Source organism: Fukomys damarensis, unplaced genomic scaffold (assembly GCF_012274545.1).
Source record: "Fukomys damarensis isolate Sample0158 unplaced genomic scaffold, DMR_v1.0_HiC HiC_scaffold_15, whole genome shotgun sequence".
Classification (NCBI taxonomy): Eukaryota; Metazoa; Chordata; class Mammalia; order Rodentia; family Bathyergidae; genus Fukomys; species Fukomys damarensis.
This window is the reverse complement of record NW_022900927.1, coordinates 17,036,292-17,056,144: the sequence shown is the minus strand read 5'-3', so window position 1 is coordinate 17,056,144 and position 19,853 is coordinate 17,036,292. Positions and strand designations below refer to the sequence as shown.

The window sequence follows — 19,853 nt, the reverse complement described above, 5'->3', positions numbered from 1 at the left end:
GGTCAAAAAAAAAAAAAAAAAAGAATCCATCCTGTGCTGTTGATACCTTTTAGTCAGTTTAAACCAACGTAAGTGATGGTAACAAATACTCCCCAAATTTAGGTTCTTATATTAACAAATTTTTTTTTTCATGCTCTGTGTGCATTTTAGGCAACAAAGGCAGTATTCCTTGTCACTGCCATTCTGAGATAGAGGCAGAAGGAGCTGCTTCTCTCTAAGGCTCTGTTTGTGTTTTGGCAGAGGAAAACAGAGCACAAGAGAAATTTGCAGTGGTTCTTAAACTTCTGCTTGATGGTAGCATGTGCCACATGTATTAGTCATTTTCCTGTTATGGGCCAAAATACCTGGCACTGGAACTCACAGGAGGAGAGGTTGTTTGGCTCACTGTTTCAGAAGGCCCAGTTCATGGTTGGCTGGCTCCAAGGCAGCAATTCACCACTCACTTTTTTCTGTTTTCTCACTGACACAGATCCCCAGTGCCTGCTGTGTAAACGGCATGGTGGAAGGCCTGGCAGGGGACAGCTGCTCAACTCAGGAAGTGAGGAAGTAGGGAGAGAGGAAAGAGCTGAGGATAAGAACACACCTTTCCAAACAGCACTGTTACAGTGGGGAACCTCAGTTCTTCACTATTAAAATTAGATCAACTCCACAAAAAATAACCATAGTTGAACCACACCTTCAAACAAACTGAATTAATAAATATCTAGTATTGTGCCCAACAACAACAGAATACACATTCTTCTCAGTGGCACATGGAACATTCTCCAAAACAACCCACATACTAGTCTATAAAGCTTGATTAAATAAATAACAAAAGAATTGAAAGAATCCCACACTTTCATAGATCATAGTGTAGTGGAACTAGGCATCAAGGCAAAAGAAAACACAGATTTTTTAAATGCATGGAAATTAAGCAGTATACTCTTGAATGATCAGTGAGTCGCAGAAAAAAATCAAGGAAGAAATCCAGCAGTTCCTAGAAGCAAATGGTACTGCGGGGAACAACATACCAGAACCTATGGGGCCTAATGAAAACAGTCTCAAGAGAGGAGTTTATAGCTATGAATGCCCACATCAGAAAAACAGACCCTAAATAAGTAACCTAATGATACACCTCAAGGTCGTAGAAAAACAAGAACAACCCAAATCCAAAGCCAGTACAAAGAAGGAAATTGCAAAGATCAAAGCAGTAATTTAAAAAATTGAGACAAAAAACAAACAACAGTAACAACAGAAAACAATACAAAGAATCAGTGAATCAAAGAACTGGTTGTTTGAAAGAATGAACAAAATAGACAAACCCTTAGCCAAACTTACAAGAAGGAAAGAAAAGATTCATATTAGTGCAATTAGAAATGAAAAAGATAAAATTATAACACACTGCTGAAACCCAGACGATTGTTAGTAACTACTTTGAAATCCTGTACTCCAATAAATTGAAAACTCCAGGTAAAATAGATAGATTCCTAGGTACATATGAGTTACCAAAACTGAACCAAGAAGGTATAAGAATCCTGAATAATCCAGTAGCAGGCAGTGAAATTGAGGCAGTAATGAAAAACCCAGAAGAGCCCAGGACCTGATGGATTCATCACCAAATTCTATAAGAACTTCAGGGAAGATCCAATACCAAACTCCTCAGATAATTTAATGAAATAGAAACGGAAGGAATACTTGCCAAAGTCACTATTGGAAGCTAGCATTATCTTAATTCCGAAGTCAGAAAGGAAACGATCAGGCCAATCTATTTAATGCAAAGATCCTCAACAAGATACTGGTGAGCAGAATGGAATAAAACATTAAAAAGGTCCTACCTCATGGCCGAGCAGGCTTCATCAGGGATGTAAGGATGGTTCAACATACAAAATTGATAAATCTAATGCATCACATAAACAGAAGCAAGGACAAACATTATGTGATCATCTCAATCGATGCAGAAAAGGTTTTGGCAAAATTTGATATCTATTCATGATTTTTAAAAAAATACCCTGAAGAAAGTAGATATAGAAGGAGCTTATCTCAATGATAAAGCCATTTCTGACAAATCTATTGCCAACAAATGGGGAAAAGCGGAAGCTTTCCCTCTGAAGTCAGAAACAAGAAAAGATCATCACTATCACCCTTTCTGTTCAATACAGTACTCAAAACTTTAGCCAGAGCAGTTAGACAAGAACAAAAAACAACAGGGATATATATGTATGTATAAGAGAAGAAAACGTCAGATTATCCTTATTGACAGATGACACAATCCTTTACGAAGAAGATCCCAAAAAATTCCACCAAAAAACTAGCATTAATAAATTCAGCAAGATAGCAGGACACAAAATCAGCACACACCATCAATAGTATTTCTGCACAGTAATAATGAATCCACTGAGAAAGAAATTAGGAAAACAATACTATTTACAGTAGCTTCCAGAAAAATTAAATACTCATAAATTAACAAGAAGAAAGTGAAATATCTCTACAGTGAACACTGTAGTATGCTCTGAAAAAGGAGTCTGAAGGGGACATTAGAAAATGGAACAATATAGGGCTGGGAATTTGGCTCCGTGGTTTTGCTGCCTGCCTTGCAAGAGCAAGGACCTGAGTTTGACCCCTGGTACCAAAGAAAGAAAAAAACAAAAACATCCCCCTTTCCTGTGCACGCTCTTACTAAGTGAGTGGGTTTGAGTGGGTAATTGGAACTCTCCAGGTCTCAGTTTATTTTTTGGTGAATTTATCAGCATAGACTAATTACCCACTCTTGCCGCTCTGTGATCGAAAATCCTTCTATTTCAGTCAGGATTTTCTTTTTCTTTCTCCTTCACTATTTGTTAGTCACATTTGGAACGTGAGGTAGTGGAACTGAGTCTAGTTGTGTAGACGGCATTGAATTCTCTGCTCTGGGAATCTCTTGCCTAGGAGGATAAGAGGGTAAATTAGTAAATAACTGCAGTGTTTGCTTTAGGAAACTCTTGCAAATCAATTTATCAGGACAAACAGTTTGCTCCTCTGGGCAAACAGTTCTCTTACTAGAACAATATATGGTTCACCTGGGCAAACACTTGACAGGTGTGGAAGAATGACATTACACGTGGTGGTGGTGCAAATGAGTCTGCTCTGATATTTTATTTTACTATGTAACTATAGTAAAATATTTTTGTATGAGAATCTGGGTATTTTTCCATACTAACATGAGAGTCCATATAGTTTATGTGTTGATAAAGTTAATTATAACAAGATTAGTGAAGTCATAGATATTGGATTAAGTATAGTGAGGTGAGTGAGGCTGGGGATTTTAGCTCAGTGGCTCTGCTGCCTGCTTCGAAAGTGCAAGGTCCCAAGTTCAATCCCTGGTACAAAAAAAAAAAAAAAGGTGGATGAGGAAAATCAAATTTTTATGTCAGTTTATTACTTTATGTCAAACAATTTGATATAATATACATTCTAAGAAATTCAGTGTTCTGTTACGGACATACATAGTCTTAAGGTTACAGGTGAAAGCCTAATACAAAGCATCTTGTTTGCTGTGCTCTTGAGACCAGTAATTGAAAAATGCTCCCTCTCTTTCCCTCTCTCTCTCCTTCTCTCTTTCCTTCTCCCTCTCAACTGAGCTACATCCTCAGCGCTTTTTATTTTTTTATTTTTAGACAGGGTCTCACTAAGTTTCTGAGTTGCCAAGGCTGGGCTTGAACTTGTGACCTGCCTGACTCAGCTTCCTGGAGTGCTAGTATTGTAGGAGTGCACTACTATGCTCTGCTGAGAATACTTCTTCGTGTGTCATACTTTTTTGTTTGTTTGTTTGTTTGGTGCTGGGGATCGAACTCGAGTCCTTGTGCTTGCGAGGCAGGTACTGGAACCACTGAGCTAAATCCCGGCCCTGCCATACTTTTTTTTGACCTAACACCCTAAATTCTCAAGTGACTTGATTTCCTTGTCTCAAACGATGGTAATTTCCTTGAGCTTACTAAGTATCATCAGCATCCCTAGATTGTCTCTTTGATTTTAAATAAGGCCAAATTATTTTCAAGTTCAATGTACTTATGAAGCTTTGTAGAAAAACTTTATTCTGAGGCTCATTTTGCCCTGGAAAATTCAGCCGTAGAACTGAAAGTAGTTTGTTGAGGCTCTGGAGTTAGAACTTAGAATGTACCTTCAAGAAGTAACTTGGAAGGGCCAGGGATATAGCTGAGTAGTTCCGCCACCTGCCTCGCAAGCACAAGGACCTAAAAAGTAACTTGGAGAAAGAGCACCATGGCATTTACCGGTGTAGTGATTTACAAAGCCTTTTTTTTTTTTTTATTTTTTGGTACCGCGGATCAAACTCTGGTCCTTGCGCTTCCGAGGAAGGCGGTGTAACCACGGAGCTAAATCCCCCGCCCTGCAAAGCCTTTTTGATATGGGTACATTTGCTGTGAGCTCAAAAGATACTGAGATTCTCAATGAGAGGACATTACCAAATAATTAATATGCAAAGCAGACAATCGCGCAGTCCGATTAGCCTTGTCCACTGTTGAGGGTGTTTGTCCTTCTCCTCCTGGCTCTCTGCCTTCTTGCTACCCTGCAAGTCATTATTGGCAGTCCCAGCTGATCAGAGATGTGGTGAGACTTGAGGTAAAACCCAGGAGAAATGTGGCTAAGTCACACATGACAGGCCAGCCACGTGGAACTGAGGATTAGAAGTTGACTTTCACTCTGGAATAAAAGTTATTAAAATTGTTACAAAGGACTATCGCTACAAGAATGTGTTAATGGACCCCCCAGTATGAAAAGAAGTCAAATATAGTATCAAGCAGGAGTCACAAATGCTGAATGTGGTTGGTGAATTAAGTCAGTTAATTTGATTATATAATCATTATACAATCTATATATATGGAGTCATTATATAACTTGATGACACATAGTTCTTATTCGTTAGCCAAATACCTTTAAAAAGTTTACCAGCCACATTTACTCATCTTGGAAAAATCCATCCATCATTCCTTCAAAGAAAAGTATTCTGTCCTTTTGGAGATTTTCCTTACATTTTTTAAAGTACGTATTTAAAATCTCATTTCTTGGTCAGGGATTTAGCTCAGTGGTGCCACCGCCTGCCTCGCAAGCTCAAGGTCCTGAGTTCGATCCCTGGTACCAAAATAAACAAATAAATAAAATAAAATAAAATCTCACTTCTCTTATTGTCCCTAACAGCTGAGAGCATTGTTGGAGGTACAAATTTGGATGAAAGTTTGGGGGCCCTTGGAAGAAAAATTTAAATTGCTGTTGATTTGAGGAATGAACCAGTTTGTGATTATCAGTTTATTAAAACCAGGCTCAGTGGATGCCAAAAAGTGTTAATGTTTTCTTACTGATAAAGGAATTTAGGCACTTTACCAGGGATGCTTCATAGAAAGGGTGGAAGACAGTTTTTATGGCACCCAGTTAGTATGTGTAGCTTCAAGTTTAATACAGTGCCTTGAACTTTTGTCTGTGAACAGTTCTGTTCGCAAACAGGAGCATTTGGCAAGATTTTGTTTTGGTTCTCAAACTCTGCAGCGGGTGATAAGAATGTGGCCATCTTTGCAGGATTGTGGAACAAATTAAGATTGTGAACCAAGGCACTACTGTAACTGTATTCCATGAAAGTTGGAGTTAAGGTGCTGAAGTCTGGATGCCTCAGGATAGGTAGCTGGGGCACTTCTGTGGTGACAACACAGATCCATAACAAGTAAGGCAGGGCAGGGACCCCACGCAGGTTGGGATTTGAAGCTGTTGTGTATCTAATCCGCCATACTGTCAGCATGTGCAGCCTTTGTCACCCTCAGCTGGCTGTGACGGACACAGAGTGTTGTGTGACAAGCACACTTCCTATTTCTTTTATAAGGGTGATTTTGGAGAAAGGACCGGTTATCTCTAAAGAAATGCTCATAAAATACAAATGTGACAAGAGGCTGGAGTGTCCACTGTAGAGCTGCAGTCAGGAATGAATGTAGCATTAGTTGATCATGAAAAGCAACAGTTGTCCAGTTTGTCAGGGCTGAGGAGCCTGCTTTGTAGCTGGGCACTCTGCTTATTGATCTGTACACCCCTCCACCCCATGCACACGTTTTCTTTTTTCTTTTACAGTACTGGGGGTTCAAACCCAAGGCCGTCACACTGACCTACATTTCTCAGCCCTTTTACTTTTTTGTTTTGAGACTGGGTCTTACTAAGTTACTAAGTTGCCTAGGGTGAGCTTGAACTTGTGATCCTCTTGTCTCAGCTCCCAACAGCTGGGATTTCAGGTACGTGTCAAACTGCCTGTCGAGGCCTGCCTTTCTGTAAGTGATCCCAACCCTTCCAGTTTCTGATTACCTCCAATAAGATCTATCCACCTCTCTCCTTCCTCCAAGGTGCTTGGTAAACCTGTCACTCTTCCACTTCCTTTCGTACAGTTCACAGTCATCCCCTTACACCAATGTCACAAAGGGATCTGTTAGCTTCAAGCCCTGTTTTCATCGGTTTCTGGATGTGTGAGTCTAGACGAGGTTCTGTTCCTTTCACGTGTCGTGTCCCCTGTGGCGTGTCAGGCAGAGAACCAACTGCTCATTCCTCTTCTGGTGATCCTCACTTCTTTCTGCTTGCAGAACAGGCTGTAAACCCTGTAAAAGTCAACATTGTGCTCCGTGGTAGGTCTGAGAATAAAGGCTTGAATCCGAGGCCAGTAGAAGATGTGTTCCAGAGAGCTTCAGCTGTGAGTCAGAAATGGAGTTTTGAGTTAGAACAAAATTTATTAAGAGCTCTTGTAAATTTCTGGATGAAAAAAGCTATATAGAAGATAATTAGAAGTTAAAATTCTATAGGATACAACACGTTGGATTAGGATACAGCCATATTTTATAGAAAACTCAAGGAGGAGTGGATGAATTATGAAAGAAATCCAGCAGTAAGTCGTTTGGGGCTGGGATGACAACTCCATAGTCACAGGAGTCCAGGTTCCTTCTCAAGTTCTTTTCTCTCATCCTCAGTGCTGGCTTTTGTGCTGAAAGTCTCCTCAAAGCCATAAGGTGGTGTGCTGCCGCTCCAGCCATCGAGTCTGTGTTCTGTGAAGTGGCAGAAAAGTACTTGTCTCTCTACTGAATCAGCTCACTTTGAAGACACCTTCCAGCCACTCCTCACATCTGTGTGCACTCCAGAAGCTGAGGAGATTGGGGACATTGTCACCCCAAGGTAGCATTAGCATTGTTCTGTGAGTGAGTGAAAAGAATGTCTATTGTGCCAGTAACCTCCAGTCCTTTCCTCCGTAGCAAACGACAGAGATAATGGATGGTGTTTTGTTGTAGTTCTGAACAAGCTCATTTCTTACTCTCCTTAAACTTCTTTTATATTTCCTCATTTCCTGTATGTCCAGAGTAACAGCTCCTTATGTTTCTGCTTAGCATCTTAATTTCTCGTGTCTTGCTGCAGGTCTGCTCTGGCCAGTTAGTGTACTTGGTGGCCAAGTTCTGTCCGAGCTTTGAATACTGGCTTTGCCCTAACCCACTGGCAATTTTCCCAGACTTGTATGTAAAATGGGAAGTCATGGTATCTGCTATAATAAATAATCGTTTTAAGCTCGTGCAGTGTTTTAAAATTTTAGTGAAAAACCACATTACACGAGGACGAGAACATAAACCTAAAACATGGCTATTTCATATTGTTAGCCAGGAAGAATGGATATACTCAATCACAGAGCGGAGGAAGCAGTCTGTCCAAGAAATATGCTTCTTTTCTTAACAAGTCACTTACTGATCTCCTACATCCTAGTCACAACTGAATTTTAAGAAAACCTCTGTCACATTGAGAATTGTGACAATACTGCTTTTTGCTAATAATTGCAAAATCAGGAATGGTCCTTCATTAGTTTTTTCTTTGGCTTTCAAAGGATTTGATGTTTTTTTTTTTTCTTGTTTTCTGGAGTAGTGTGAAATAACCTTTTCCCCCAAAGAAAATCTCATTTCTGTGGTTCTTTCTTTTGAGACAAGGCTTTCCTTTTCTGAGCCCTGAGCTTGAATAATTTCCTCTGTGGCGTTCCTCTTATATCGGAGGGCAGGAGGGAGGTCACAGCCTCAGCTGATCTCAGGCTGTGTTCTTGAGCCGAATGGAATGAATGGCTTAATAAGTTGTCCTTTAAATGGACAGACTTGCTTTTATACAAAACTTGCATATAAATAAAACCGCCAGATTTCTTTGTACAGTGTAATGAAGCCAGCAATTTGGCATCTACATGAACAGGCCCTCAGAGAACGATTGTTTGAAAGAAAGGAGAGCAGAAAGTGAAAATAGAAAAAGAGGGGGAATTAGAAAAAAAGAAAATTTTATAAGGGGGGGCTTTGATTTTTTTAATTGGGAAAAGGGATGGAAACCCAGAATATTACTTAGTATGACTTAAGAAGTAATTTCCTGCTATCTACATTTTAATGACAAAGACTCATTGGACAAGATTCCCCCCCAAATCGTTTACCTGTATTTTGTACATATTTGTTCCAAAAAACCATGCTATCTGTAAGACATGTGGAAAATTTCTTTCTGGTTAGTACACTCAGAAAAAGTGTGCATTGCCGTTGTGCTGCTAGATGCACATAATCTGCTGAGCAGGCAATCTCTGGAGAATTCCTGCCAAGCGTATGTAGCTTTCCTATGCTGATTCTTGAAGTCTCTGTATTTGGACGGTGGCTGTAGTAAGAGGAGACCAGCTTCTGACCCAGCCAGAGCAGCTGATGGGAATCCTCACAAATAACACCGACCACAAACAGTAACTGTGAGGTGGTGGTTGTCAAACTTTTTTTTTTTTCTTTTCCAGTGCTAGGTACCGAACCCAGGTTCTGCTGCAAATGCTGTGCCACTGAGCTACATTACCAGCCTTGTCCAACATTTTTGATCAAAAGATTTCTTGACATGTGTCTCACTGTCAACAAAAGCTAGGAACCTGAGGAGAGATTAGGGAGAGAAGGTGTGGGTGTTTGTCAACTTGGGCAGGCGGGGTCCTTTTGTGAGACAGCTTCACCAGGGTGAAAGACCAGTTTCTAGTCTGAGGCCCAAACTTGGATGAATGAGAAACAGAGAAATCTTTAGCCTCCAGCATGCGATGGTGGCCGACGATTCAGAGATCTTGAACTTAATCTACGTTATGGTAGTAGAAGAGAAAAAGTGATACAGGGGTAAAGTTTTTTCCTGCTTTTTGGGATAACTTTTATCTATTACATAAAGAAAAAATCCTAGGTTATATTCACTGATTAAATTCAACATCAGTATAGCTTTGCTTCTTTTGTATAAGCACACTGTTTTTGCCTGTAGCTTGTCGTTAGGATACCTCAGTCATGATCCAGTTTGCTGCAGGTGGCTCAAAGTGTCAATAGCTTCGGGCCAGGATTTAGCTCAGCGGTTCCTCTGCCTACCTCACAAGCACAAGGACCTGAGTTCGATCCCCGGTACCAAAAAAAAAAAAAAAGTGTCAATAGCTTCGTGGGTAAGGAACTGTATAGATGATTGGAGGCACCCCTTCTTTCTCAGGGGAACGGCTCCTCACTGCAGTGCCTTCTGAAGCACAGTGGAACATTATGGGATGGCTAGACACAGACATGCTATGTCACTGTGCTTTTACAGCCCGTGTGGAAACATTGGTGGGGAACGAGGGAGTACGTTCGTTAAATGGTGCAGGGAAATTGATTATTCATGCAGAAAGTAACAAAAATAGATCAGTATTTTATTCCATCCATATAAATCGATTTCAAATAGAGTAAGGGACTTAAATTCAAAAGGACAAACTTAAACTTTTGGAAGAAAATATGGAAGAATAGCTTTATAACCTTGAGCCAGGGAGGAATTTCTTAAACGAGAAAAAATGCTAAGCCACAGGAGAAAGGACCGGCTGTTGAAAAACCTTATAATCAAGGCCATTGCTTATCAGAAGCCTGACTAAAAGAGTTGGGAGTGGGAAAAGCCACAAACTGCAGAAGATATTTGCCATATGTGTGTATAACTGACAAAAATTTAAGAAACATAAAAGCTACCCTTGATCGAAAGCATTGCAAAATGAATGGGAAACTAAGCCTCAGATTGGGGAAAGATAACTCTCATACATAAAACTGATCAATTAATTAAAGGGGAGAAAGCACTCTGGAGAATAGGAGCAAAAGCTTTGGGGAAAAAAAAAAGCTTCCCAGAAGAGGAAATGTGAATGGCCAGCACAACTTCATCTCAGTAACCGGTGAAATGCAAATCAAACCTTCCAGGCGATTCTAGTTCATAGATTCTGGGGTGGCAGTAATTTTAATCCACACCCCAGAAGTAAGCCCATATAGCAAGAGGGGGCTCTGAGGCACTGCTGGTGACAGTGCGAATGGGGACAGCTGCTTTGGAGGGTGTAGAAGCTTCTCATGAAGAACCTGCGGCTGCTGTCATCTGCAGCCTGGCCCCTCAGCTCCTGGCCTGAGGCCTGGAACACAGGTTCAGGGCTTCTTGCGAGGCTCACAAAGAAAGACTCACACCTGGGCCTTCCCCTCACATGTGGGGTTTGCACATTGTGTGCCAGCCTGTCCTGAGCTCCACAGTGAGCCCTCCGGGCACTGCGGGAATCTTTAAACGTTAAAGGGACCATGGTGACACTTGGTCTGTGTTGGACACAATGTGAACTGGTAGCTCAAGGTTGTCCACGCAGTTCCCGTGTTAGCTTGTGCTGCCTTTCTAGGGTGCAAAGCTGGGCTTTCAGTGGTTGCTCCAGGGAAAAGCAGATACCTCAAGAAAAATCGACACAGAACAGGAAACCAAGCTGGAGGTGTCCAATCTGATTCCAGGACCTGAGAAGTTGTGTGGTGTGAATGGGCCCACATCCCATTAGGAAGTGACTGTGATTGTTTATGAGTGAAATAAAAATATTGTTTTTCTTTCAGTTTTTCATACAATTTTAAAAAACATTTACTTCTACATTGTTAGGACATAACGACTGAAGTTGTTTGGACCTAACTACTTAAACGGAATTACAGTGGCACCTCAGTTTACAAACTTAATTTGTTTTATGATGTGGATGTGTTTGTTTGTGGAGGGAAGATAGCTGTGATGGTGTTGTCACCCAATGCGGAGTTTGCCAACTGAAGCAAAATTTTGCCAAACACTTTTGTTTGAGAACCAAATTGTTTCTGAACAGAAGCATTTGCCAGAGGCATCACTGGGTTAGGTATCTGTTCTAAGGATTCTAGGAAAAAAACTTGAATCCCAATATGCCTTGAACTAAGAGTGTTCCCAACCCAATCTCCATTCTAAAGCAGTTAGTTTAAAATAGTTGGAGATGGAACCTCCATTTTTTGTTGTTGTTGTTGCTGGAAATTGGACCTAGGCCCTTGCACATGCGGAGCACGTGTTCTATCCTTGGGCACAGCCCTCTTTTGTTTATTTGTTTGTTTGTTTAAATCACCCTGTGTGATTTTTCACAGCCCAACCACTGAAAGTGCTGCTGGAGGAATATTTGTACGTGTAGCTTAGGACAGCACCACTCAAATTGTACCCAGGGACCCGTGCTGGTTTGCAAATTACTTCCTGCAGCACTGCATCAAGATAAATACAGTGTTGGAATACTTCTCAGCCATAAAGAATGAGAAATTAGATTCATTCATAGGAAAATGGATACATATTGAGGATATACTCCTAAGTGAAATACATAAGTCACATGTGTAAATACTGAGTAGTTTCTCTGCTGTGAATAAACTATAATAGTACATAAGATCCTAATGAGATAATGGACAACGTGAAATAGAAAGAAAGGGGCTAAAGGTGTAGGGAAAGTGGGAAGGGTAGGGGAAGGGTAATAAGGGAAAAGAAAGAAATATGAGAAAATGAGGAAATGGAAATGAAGTGTTTGTAAAGGGGGAGGGAGGAGTCGTGAAGGGAGGGCAGGGACAAGGGGAAAAATGAGAACCAAGACCTGTCATGCAAAGGTACAAGATCCCGATAATGAATGTAACTGTACTGTATACCTAAAATGTACCAATAAAGTCAGTGAGGAAAAAAAAGATAAATATAGTGTGTTTTAATCATACTTTCAGTGAGTAATGGCACAGTGTTTATAACTGACATGCGATGAACTGCAAACATATAAAGTGTACAATTTTATAAGTTTTGACAGAGGCAACATTATGAAATAGAAGTTATTGTCCCCATTTTACAGATGAGAAAACTGACATACAGAGTGTTAAGGAACTTGCACAATGTTACACAGTTAGAAAATGAGCATAGTTGGTACAGTTCAAAAGCTCATACTCTTAAACTTTTTTGGTCTCTTATGAGTACATCTGTTTGATTCTAATTACCAGGGAAACCTAGTGTCCCCTGAGAATTTTGTGTGTGTTTTTGGGGTATGGGGTGTGGGGGATTGAACCCAGGGCCTTCACACTGAAGTGTTTCCCTAGTCCTTAAAAAAATATTTGATTTTGAGACAGGATCTTACTAAATTACTAAAGTGCCGAGTATGGGTCAGAACTTGTGTTCCTCCTACCTTAGCCTCCCAGAGTGCTGAGACTACTGGCATGTGCCACCACACCCAGCTCCTAATAACATTTGAGCTATATATAAGCCAGCTTTACCATTGCTAGGATAAAATACCTGAAATCTAGAATTTAAATGAGGAGAGGTGTATTTGGCTCATGGTTTCAGAGGGGGTTCAGTCCATGCTGGCTAGCACCAAGATAGGAAGAATGTTATGGCAGAAGGGTGTGCCAGAGGAAGGCTACTCAGTTCATGGTAGGCAGGAATCAAAGAAGAGGAAGAGTGCCGGAGAGGAAGGGACCAGATTTAGTGCCCAAAGTCATGTCTCAGTGACCCACCCGGAAGTGTTTGTTCTAACCACCTATGAGGCTCTTGAGCCAATCAAGCTGACAATCCAGTTTAATTGTTGCAAGCCATATGAGCATGGGAATGGACTTGTGCTAAGCTGGGTACTTTGGGTTTGTCTAACCATTCATTTTCAGCTGGATTATATCCCTTGTGACACTGTTGCTAGAATCTAGTGGTTGGGCAAACATTTTTCAGCTAGTTCTTTTAAAAAAATTATTAGTACATGTTTACAGTACATGATGATTACATTCTTTGTGGTCTCATCCAGATCTAACAAGTTCAGCTAGGCAAACCTTTTAGAGACTCACTTACTTATCTCAAAGTTCCAACACTGCAATGAAACCTGAATACTGAGATTTTAGTTTAGAAAAACAACTCATACATTAATATTTTTTCTTAAGAGAAAAACACAGTAACAGAGCTTTCAACAATACACAATTATTGTGGTCTTTGTTCTTGTATGCATGCTGTTAACCTTGGTTCATACTTCCCTTGCCATGCACAAGACTCGATCTTTAACAGTATTTCTGCTCAGGGGTATCTCAGAGATGCACTGAATAATTTTATCCTTGTTTGGGAAATCATGAAAAAGGAAATTTCTCCCAGACACCATGGCCATTTTCATAAAATCTCTATCAGAGAGGGGCTTATCATGTTTTGCTGTGCAGAGTGAAATTTGAAAGCTGAGAGCTATCAGATTTTTTGTTTTAGAAAGATTGTTGGAGAAACTAAGATACTGGGAATGTCATTTCCCTTCAGACTCTTTCCTCTCAGTTTTGCCAGGTTTCACTTTTGTGGTTGGTGTCCAAGTTCTGTCTGACACTTGATGTGCAACATATAACACTTTCACTACACAGAATACACAATGCTTGCCCATTGCATTCAGTTACTCCAGGTGACTCTGTCCGGGCCTCTTGCAATGACCTTTCACTGTCTGTTTTCTGTTTTGCTTTTTTTGCTGTAGTTATTTTTTGGTGTTTGAGACTTGGAGTTTAGAAAAACACAAAAATTTTTTTAATGAAGCACTCGATATGAATCTATCTCTATATAAAAAATAGCTAGCACCATTTGTTAACACTAAAGAACTGGATAGTTCCTGAATCAGCAGTCTACAGCAGTAACCCTCTGCTGGAGGGCAAGGGGGTGGTGTTCCATTGATTGCCAGCTTTTGGCCTGCTCTGAAAAAGGCATCTGAGTGCATTTCCTACCTTGTCGGGGCTTCTGCTAAAATCACAGCCAGTTCAAGCAAATTTATATATCCTTGCTGTTGTTTCCACAAATTCTCGCAAACAACTAAATATGATGCTGCAGATTCAAATATGCCAAAGGGACAGCACAACATTAAAGGAATCTCAGTCTCTTATTAGAACATCTCTTTGCTAAGTCTTAGATATATAATTTCAGTTTTTCATAACAGAATGCAATGCTAAAATCTCGTGTTAAAAATGAATGTATTAAAACTCACAGCCAATACAAGCAAATATATATTTATCCTTGGCAGCACACTGAATGGCCATGCAAAAGCTTGGATGAGCCACAGCTCGTGATGTCATTGCCTAGCACCACTACTTTTTTCCCCACGTGTGCATGGCCCCCATGCTTGCTGTTATCTGATGCTTGGCTGCTGGGGTGATGCTGGGGCAACCTGACTCGTGTGCCAGTAGAGAGCGCTCTGCATGCCTGTTGCCGGATGTGTCACATGTGTGCCCTAGGTTCACCACCACTGAGCAAAGCTCTTCCCATTTTTTGTTGTTGTTTTGGTACCAGGGATTGAACTCAGAGTCTTGCGCTTGCAAGGCAGGCAGCGGAACCACTGAGCTAAATCCCTGGCTCCATTTCCATTTTTAAATGACGTATCAGATCTTTTGGGCTCATTGTTCTCCATGGGATAAGGTTTAGTGCTCTTAAACTCTCAGACCTTTTAACTTGCACTGTTCAAGATTTTGTTTAAAATGAACAGTAATTAAACATCATTTTAACCACTTGTTAGGGTTTTAACATATTTTCCCTAAAGTATCTATTTTAAAATAAAAAAATACAATGAGGTAAATGCAACCAAAACTCAAAACATTATAGCAAAAACAGGAGATTATTACACTAAAAACCTAAGGGTTTTTTTTTGTGTTGTTGTTTTGTTGGTACTGGGACTCGAACTCAGGTCCTTGCATTTTTGAGGCAGGCGGCAGCACCACTGAGCTAAATTCCTGCCCTTTAAGGTATTTTAGTAATTGCTATTTTTGCATTTATGCTGAATTTCCTGGCAGCTAAGGCAAGAGAAATACAAGTGGTCACATAATTTTTGCTCTTTGTTCAGAGAAAATAAAGTAGTTCACTGGGGAGGCTGGGTTACAGCTGACCCTTTCCGTCCTGCAAGCCGAATTATGTCTCCTCTGTGTAGGATGCCGATCTTGAAGTGCTGTTGGTGACATCTTAAAGAGCAGCCGTGTCTGGTCTTAATGAGATGCTGTGACCCTGCTGATCCTCTTGCTTAGCAACACATAAACAGGCTTGTCCACTATAGAAGGCCAGCTCAGGGCCCGTCCCTCGTCTGAGCCCGGGGCCACCCTCTGTGAATGAGGTTGCCTTGCTCAGCACCTGTGTTGCCCTCTGTCTCTGCGCTGTGCAACAGGGCAGCCACTAGCCAAATGTGACAGTTAAGATAAATTACTTTTATGAAATTGAAAGTCATCACCTCGGGCATACCATTTACAAGTCGAGAGCGCAGTCGCCACTCACAGGTACTGGCGACCATGTTGGATGACGGAGAGATGCCATTGCAGAGAGTTCTGTCGGGCAGTGCTGGACTGTGCTCCCACCTCACCTTTCGCTCTCAGGACTTTTCCACCGCTGTGTCACACTTACTGTTGATTTCTTTGTTTAGGTTTCATTAGAGTGTGTGCATTGGGTGACAGAGATTTTCTTTTTCTAGAGCATGGCTGAATCCTCCGTGCCTAAAGCGGTGCCTGGTTAATACTTGTTGTGTGAGTGGATAAATGAAAGAATGAGTGAATGAGGGAATTTAAGTGATATTTTGCACTTTCAAATTAAACATTTTTACTGATGTCCTGGGCTGACCTACTAGCACTTTCTGCCACAGTTTTTAAGAGGAACGAATGAGAATTCTGTAAGCAAAGACACTTACTGAGGCTGAGGTGATGTTATTAGTTTCATCAAAATTTTATTTGCCTTTCAGATTATGAATAATAATAAAGTAGAAAAACTGCTGCACACTTAACACACTCTCTTGAACATGAAGACATAAAATATTGATATTCTTTGGATTGAGAGAACTCACTTCGGCCGCACATATACTAAAATCAGATTAAGAATTTGTGGTGCACAAATGCCCTGGGCATGGTGGTACAGGCCTGTAATCCCAGCACTCAGGAGGCAGGAGGATTGCCATGAATTGGCAGCCAACCTGGGATACATAGTGAGTTCAAGGCCAGCCTGAAATACATAGCGAGACCCTGTCTTAAAAACAAGAAAAAAGAATAAGTCACAAAAGTAGAATGAGAAAAGAGTACTTACTGTATAGCTAGTTGGGCTTCTATTAATAAGTAGAGCAACTCTGGCCCATTGCAGTGGAATATATTAAAAATAATATTGTACAATTAGAACTCCACACATGGCAAGAAATCATAGTACATTCTAAAATTGTACAGAAATGTCAGTTTGCTTCAGTTGGTTTCAAATCAAAATCACCCCTGAAATATTGTGGTCCCTAAGTGGAATTTGCTGTCTAAATACAAGGGACTACTGTAGGTTTGCCTGTAAATAGACGTTGCCACTAATTTCATGATTCATACAAGGTCACTGCTTCTATAGACCCAAAGAAGATTGTTTCTGTTCGTGTCAGGGGACACTTTGATGATAGAGGAAGGAGGTACTTTCTTGGTAGCAACATACAGTTCTGGTAAATCAGCTTTAACAAGTAGCCAGGTGACAGATAGGAGTCAGCTGTCTGGTCCAGTGTGTTACTGACAATTAGAAGTTAGGTGAAATAGGAATGTTTTCTCCTTACCCTGTCTTAAAAGCAGGCATTTCCTAGCCAGATGTGGTGATATATGCTGTAATCCTAGAACTTGTGTGGCTGAAGCAAGCAAATCACCAGTTCAAGACCAGCCTGTGCTACATATTGAGCCCTCATCTCAAAACAACAAACAAACGAACAAAGCAGGTATTTTTGAGTAGTTTTTGTTCTCAGTTGCACATTTGGATTGTGGGGCGCCTCTAGCCTGGGCAGGATTGTTTGCTATTTCAAATAAAAACATGTTGATGTCCTTGGATAACCTTCTGTACTTTCATTGTTTTTCAAATCAGGTCCAGTGAAGGACCATACAGGTAATGACAAAGTTTTTAGAGTCCCTTATGTTCAGTGAAAGTTTCTGAGCTAGAATAAATACAAACTAAATATTTATCAAAAGTTTTATATTTACAATTTCAATTAATTCTTATTTTGAGGATTGTTTCTATAAGCTTTTTAAAAATCTCCCTCAGTGCTAGATCCAGAGTACACCTTTTGAAGACTTCACATTAAAATGGAAAGGCAAATACACTTCCCTTTGAGACCCTGTGGGCTGTTTTAAACACCAAGGGAGTGTCACCTCTGTACTGCAAGGCCCCGAGAGCCTAGAACGCCCCTGGGTGTTGATTACATTCAGGTAGAGCAAAGCTGGAGGCCCTGGGGCAGATGCTCCCAGCTCTGTGTGCACAGAAGTGGGGAGATCACAGTGAAGGGAGGACAGCTGAGGTTCTTGTTTTTCGTTATTGTTGTTTGTTCGTTTTGGTACCATGGATTGTACTTGGGACCTTGTGCTTGCGAGGCTGGTGGCGGCACCACTAAGCTAAATCCTGGCCCTAGCTGGGGTTCTTGACACACAGTCGTACCTATTTTAGATTTTCTGATACTTGACTGTATGGTCAGGTACATCCTGAGGAGTTAAGAGACTGCTGAAGCCTCACCAGCCCCCTGTGCAGGCAGCTGCCAGAATCTGCACCTCCCAGAGGCTTTTAAATGAGTGGCTTATCAATTCAGAACTGACCTCACAGAAGCTGATCATTACTGATGGAAGAGAGGATAAGCCTCACCTCCAAAGACAGCTTTTCATGAGTCTCACAAGTGGAAATCTAACTGCGCAGTTTCTGTCTCAAGACCAAATAAGTCAAGCCCCTAGAGTAGCCCACTTTGTATCTCTGTTGGAGTATTTCTTTCCCAATGTCTGCTTAGGAGCCATTTTGTTTTTAGTTTTTATTGAGACTCTAAGAAGACAATTTAGTGAGACATGGGTTTTGGTGCTTTGTATTTTTTGTTTTGTTTGTTTGTTTCTATGAGTTGTAGGAGGAACACCAGATTGTCGTTTTAAACATTACTAAATTGCCAGGTCGTGGTGCATACCTGTAATCCCAGCACTCTGGAGACTGAGGCAGAAGGATCACAAGTTAAGAGCTCAGCCTAGGCAATTTAGTGAGACCCTGTTTCAAACAAAACAAAACACTGTTCCTTCCTAACCACTATGAGGTAACCTTTATAGTGACTAACACATATTTTCTGCCTTCACATTTATAGGATAACAAATATGAAAACTGAGTTTCAGTTAATTCCAGCCTGATCTTTTCAGACTATAGCACAGTCAAGAAGTGCTTTTACATTTTAAATTTCGAAGCATAATAAAATCATGTCACACGATAAAGCCATAGTGCTTCTCACTGAATATAGTATCTCTTTGGTGTTTGTTTCTATACGTTCTTCTATAACTGCGTATGCCAGTATTTTATTAGACCTGTTGGCTCCTTTGAGGCAGAGACTACATTTTACTTATTACTAGCTTTTATTTCCAAATAATTTTAGACACAAAATTACTAAAATATTACACTGATCTTTGCGCACCCTTATTGCAGCTTTCCCAACTGCAACATCTGAACCACAGCACAACCGTGGAAACCAGAAACTGACATCTGTACGGTATTTTACCCAGTCTTAAGGGTGCATTACAATTCTACCAGTTGCCCTACCAGGGAGGGCCTTTCTTCAGGTTCAGGGTCCTGCAGCACTTACTGTCTTGTCTGCTTGCTTTTAGCTTGTCTAGACAGATATTTCTGTTCCACAACCTTCGTACTTTTGAAAAGTCCTGACAAATAATTGTGTAGAATTCCTTCCAGTTTGGGTGTGGGTTTGTCTGAAATTTTCAGTAAGAGCTGGCATGCCCATTTTTGCAGGAACACCCCTGAGGTGATCTTGTGCCCTTGAGGATTCCATGGGGTACGTGGTGTTCACATCTCAGTGCAGTTGATCTTACTTTTGGTCACTCAGATAAGGTCATGTGGTACCACTTTTTTCATTATACAGTTACTACATTTTTCTACTGGAATTAAGCATCTTGAGTGTGTAAGCTGTGTAAGCTCTTGGAGCTGATAAAAGATTTGAAAGTCAAGTTGACAGGAATGAAGGATGAGCTGGAGCCATCACCGCAATTGGTGGAGCGAGGGATCACTCTGCCCCGGAAAAGGAACCCGATGCCTGAGGACTGAATATGCTACTTGAACTATTGTTCCAGTACCAGTTTTTACTTGATCCTAAAAGCTAGGAAAATCCCGGCAGGTAGACTTCCCGTGTGATTGACAAGTTGTCAGTTGTAGATCAGAAGCAGGGGTCTAAAGTTAGACATATACTTAACCTTAAGGATGGAACTGTAAAAAAAACAAACCCCAAAGCAAAATTTGCCAAGGCCAACCCCATGCTGGGGCAGAGACTTCTGCTTCTGCTGGAGAGCTCTGATAATTCAGATTTTGATAAAGAAGCTGTATTGAAGTACTAAAAGAAATGGAGGACAGGCAAACATTAGAATGAAAAAAGAAAAAGTACTAAAGAACAGGCTCTTGAAGATCAAAATACAAAGAGAGTCGCTACCTATCAGATTGTTAAAAATAGACTTACACCTATGAGAAAGAGGATCAATCACGGGTTGGGGATTTAGCTCAGTAGTTCCACTGCCTGCGTAGCAAGCACAAGGACCGGAGTTCGATCTCCAGTACCAAAAAAAAAA

The 19,853-nt window shown here is 40.8% G+C and overlaps 1 protein-coding gene across 17 annotated transcripts in view; it reads left to right on the top strand.

The window, feature by feature from the left end:
• Nucleotides 1-19,853, top strand: part of Bicd1 (BICD cargo adaptor 1) — a 221,839-nt gene that overhangs the window by 84,896 nt on the left and 117,090 nt on the right. The window contains exon 2 of one of the 17 annotated variants that reach the window (XM_033763615.1): nucleotides 6,969-7,170. The exons of the other annotated variants lie outside the window; for them this stretch is intronic. The gene's annotated coding sequence lies outside the window, so the exon portion shown is untranslated. The remainder of the gene's footprint in view (nucleotides 1-6,968; nucleotides 7,171-19,853) is intronic. 17 annotated transcript variants of the gene reach the window in all.